Below are 5,052 nucleotides of genomic sequence, written 5' to 3'. Positions count from 1 at the left end.
TTGACTGTTCCTTTAAGAGCTTTTCTCTCTGTGTACGTTTTCGATACTATTCACGAATGGAAACAGTCACTCTTTGTTTTCACCTTAAAGCACTGTGTAGCTGATTTCTTATGGATGGATCAGTGAAGCACCATCTTTCTCGTGCCTTGCATGCAAGTTGAGGAACTTCACATTCTATTTAAAGAATATTTGAAGAACTAAAGGTTTTCACAATTAGGCAAAACATTTTCCCACATTTAAGTTTCAACTGCATGAGTGAGCATCTTGCGAGTTTCACAATATTCTTTAAATAGAATGTGAAGTTCCTCAACTTGCATGCAAGGCACGAGAAAGATGGTGCTTCATGATCCATCCATAAGAAATCAGCTACACAGTGCTTTAAGGTGAAAACAAAGAGTGACTGTTTCCATTCGTGAATAGTATCGAAAACGTACACAGAGAGAAAGCTCTTAAAGGAACAGTCAAAGCTTGGGGCCTCTAAGATGCTGGAGAGCTGGCTTGGTTACAAGAGTAAGATATGAAAGCATTTTAAGAGCTATGATGAAGAAGAGATAGGAGGAAAATCAAGTCTAAATATACTCCCACAGGAAAGCAGTTGTAAATGCCTAGATGGTTGGTATTTATGCTATTTATCAACTCAGCACGTACTGTGAATACAGCACAAAACAGTCCAACCACGGTCAACACTTGAAATATAATCATGCCATCTATGATTAGTATCTCACATGTCCATGCCATTTGGATTTGACCAGGATGGTCGTGACCTCAAATGTCTTGAGGCTGTTCTCAAAGGGGACGAACCCCCTTCAGATATTACGAGCCGTCCCTTTTAGCATACTAGTAATCAGCCCTGTGACTGACAGCGGGGCTACTCTCACCTCCTGTTACATGCTAAACAACCTGGGGGGGGGGGGGGGGGGAGATGTGGGTGGTCGTGACATAAGACAGTTGGCTAGTCTCACAAAAGCCCTAATATAAGGAAGTGTTCAATATTAAATATTGCATATGGTAATTGCAATTGCATTACATTTTAAGTAAAAAATAAATAAATACATGAGAAATAAAGTGAACTTTTAAATGTGGTAATGAACAAAATTTAAATCAAAGCTTAACCAATATTATGAAATGTTGCTTTACAGTTTGTACTACAATTCCGTTACAGTCCCACTTTGTCAAAATAAAAAAATCAATGAAAGTAAATTAAAAATAATGAAAAAGTAAATGTGAGAGGTGTATATATATCATTTAACATTCAGTAAATGTATGATGCATTTCTATATGTTCCCATTCATCATTTCTATTTCTGTGTTCCAAATGCATCAGCGAAGCAAATACTGTACATTTCAGCAGCAGTCAGTTCTTAATGTGAATAAAATGTTTGCCTTTTGTTGTGTACAAGACAAATATCCAGCAGGTGGAGCTGTTACTAATTTCTCCATCACTTGGTGTTAGATGTTTTTTTGCCCCAACATGTCCTTCCAGGCAGCGCGGCTGCCATATGCAGTGGCCGGAGAAGTTCTAGGTTCCCTGAATGTTAAGTACCATAGAATACTTCATCTAGTAATAAAGGTTCTGTTTTGATCCAAAGTACAATTAATACTGTACTGTATTGATTTAAATAAACCTAATTATGAAAAGTAAAAAATTATATAATATGACTTTATGTTCAGTAATATTAATTATGGTCAGTAATATGTAATTGGAGTAATGTTGCTGGTGCATTGATGTGCGAGCACAATTTTTAGAGAGCTAATTTTAATAACTCATACTGCTGTGTAGTTTAATACATAACAGGTGTGTCAAATCTCATTAATTTAGTTGTTGGGCAACATGCAGCCCAGTTCTATCTCAAGTGGGCGGACCAGTAAAACCATTGCATTAAACTGATTAATAACAACTGTGTAAAGGGTATGTATGCATAGTGAACTATTAACTTTATTTACAAAACAGATGATGAACAGCCTGATACATGATAATAAAGATAAGTGCAATTGAATTGAATATGTTATATATATTTGAGCACTGAAAGGGGCTGTAAACAGACAGAGCACACCGTATTGTAAAACCTGGTCATATTTATTTGGAAAACCAGACACACTGTGTCCGTTTTTTTTTCTTTTTGACAAAGACGTTTTTCCCTGATGGCTTCGCGTGCTGTCCTTATTAGCTCTGTGTGTGTGTGTGTGTGTGTGTGTGTGTGGTGTGGTGTGTGGTGTGTGTGGTGTGTGTGTGTGTGTGTGTGTGTGTGTGGTTGTGTGTGTGGTGTGGTTGTGTGTGTGTTTGTGTGTGTGTCTGTGTTCTGTAAGAGAGAAACACCATGTAACTAATGCTCCCACCGGCCATGCTAGACTGTACAACTTGAAGGGGCCAGTTGCCACATGACAGTAAATCTGCTGGGACCATAGTGCCAGCATTAATGTGTGCTGCTTACACATTGATAGGGGGGTGTTGGACCAGGTGGAATAATACCATCATGGGAGCGAGTAATGTATTTAGAACCCTACTGAACCAACTAATTGACTTGCTTTACAAGCATTAGAAATGTCTTAAATGTGACATTGACATGTTCTTTCACAGTTTGTGTATTTCAAAGATATAGATGGATGCATCATACAAATCATAAAGGAATTTGTTTTGCAGCAAGCATGTGCACAAGGTTATTGACTGGTATTCAGAGTCGGTATTGTGTGATGCAGTGCAACATGAATGGGGGACACTCTCTTTCGCCAACCCATGTGTTATAAAATATGTGTCACTTATATAGCACATACCAATTTGTTCATGACACAAGCTTAAAGTAACCACGTACTCACATGCCTAGCAGGCTAATCTAGATAATCACATCTAGAAACTAACATGTAGAGCACAGGTGCAGGGTGTGACTATTCTTGGATCATGTCTCCAGGTGTGTTTTCTTTGCACCACGATGGATGTCTTTCAAATTTAACTGTAACGCTCACCGACCGTAATTTCACATAGTCATCGTAGGCACAACACCATAAATCATACTCACGGTTTGCTTCAGCAGTTACATATACACACAATTACACAACTATACTTTGTTTACAGTATTTTAATCTTTAGTGAACAAATATTGTACAACATTTTTTTAAATGTATGAAGTGTATTTGGGAACTATTTAGGAGGTGTGATAACTTATATCTGCTATGTAAAAATCATCACGTATCCCATGTGAAAGAGGTTTATAACATATTTTTGATCTTGAAAATCTTTGGATTGCTGATTTCCTTTTGAAGTACCCCAAAAGTGGGTCAAAATGATCCGTAGTCAATCATAAATTTTGGATCTTTCTTCCTGATCGGGCACTTTTGTCAGGATAATGAGAAGTGGGCCCATCTCAACTGTGATTTGCATACCCCACACACATTATCTTACACAGAAAGACAGTTTTACATATATTTAAGGGATATTATATTTATAACCTCAGAAAAATATATACCACATTGATAGCTTTTTTCAAGACATTTACACTTTGATTATCCTACATTACAGTGTAGTAAACGGTTGCTTGCTATAACATTACTGCAGCTGTGGATGAATCTTGCCATGAATAAGTATACTTTAGTAGCTAAGTATATTAAACTTCGCACTCTATGAACAAGACTGACTAAACCTGCAATAACTGGTTAGCAAAAAGTTGCTTCTTCACACACAGCAGTTAAGGAGCAACATTACATTCATTTGGAGTTGTTTTTTGGTCCAACAGCTGTCGCTGTGGCCGGTACTGTTGCTGTGAGAGCTGTGAGATTGAACCAAAACAGCGAGTTGCTGGCCAGACGGCAAACCGGAGCGAAGTCACCGTAAAGCTCCATAAAGCAGAGGGAGCTGTGGCAGATTCAGGCCATAATTCCCTGTAGGTTCTGCGCTACGAGCGGCACCTTTTCACATTGTCACAATGTTTCACAATCTCATTTCATACATGTATTATAAACGTACTCAACCAAAAAGCTGATTCTAATTTCGACATTTTGAGCCACTACTGGAAGAGCGTTGGTTCTACAGACCTATGCATCAGGGTTCATATGTACAGGCACATACAGAGACATGTTGTTTTAAAGTTGTCCCAGTCACACATGACCTTTGTTGCACAGTACGTGATAGAACTGACAGCCGTTAAAGTGCTTGAAATACCGGCATGATATTTACCCATGTGTTAAATAGGGTTGCGTGATGCGTTGGGCCTCCAAGAGTGTGAACGTTCAGTGTTTGAATGTGTGGTCTCTTTAAGTTCCGGTATAGCTCATGTTTAGGTTTGAAGGCGGCAGGTGTTGTGGTGTTTGTGTTTCCCACCTGCCAAATGGGAAAATGATCTTCAGACTGGAGCCTCTCACATATCAGGAGAGCGCCTTATTTAAGAGGGGAGTGATTCTCGCTCCTTCTTCTTCACTCAGCCAAATCCGACGGGATCGATGCAGTGATAATTAACACTGTGTGTGCAACTAATCTGGCTTACCCCATTAGGGAATGACCACAGACTTTCTTTTTTTTTTGGTAGAAGATTTGCATTAAATTCAGTAGATGTTGTTGCTTTGATGGGTTACAGAGATAGGTTACAGAGAAGTCCCAAAGGTGTCAGAGGTATTAACTTAAAGTGACAAAATCCAGTAAATTTTTTAGTCATAAATTATAAACATGAAAATGGAGGAATGATATGTTTAATGAATGCGTATGTACAATTACTTTTTATAGTATAATACTTTATTTCAGATGTCGTGAAGTCATAAGACATTCAACATTATACACAAAAATCATAATCAGTGCATAAATATCAACCTGATGTTATAGAACAGATATACATTATACAATAAAGGAGTATAGGACAAAAGGTACACAAAGAATATGTATTTTCAAGTGAGACTGATTACAAACAGGTATATATTTCAGGTATAAATAATTAAGGAATTGGTGCAGCATTGACATTTGTCAAAGTGTCAAAATAACTGTAGCTTCATCATCATTTACAGAGTTGATCGTTTTTTTAGCTTTAGCAATTCATTCTGATCTTGCCAGTATTGTGCATGAGGATTCAAT

This window comes from Etheostoma spectabile, chromosome 21 (assembly GCF_008692095.1).
Source record: "Etheostoma spectabile isolate EspeVRDwgs_2016 chromosome 21, UIUC_Espe_1.0, whole genome shotgun sequence".
In the NCBI taxonomy this organism is placed as follows: domain Eukaryota; kingdom Metazoa; phylum Chordata; class Actinopteri; order Perciformes; family Percidae; genus Etheostoma; species Etheostoma spectabile.
The sequence above is the reverse complement of the archived record's forward strand: the minus strand, read 5'-3'. Positions refer to the sequence as shown.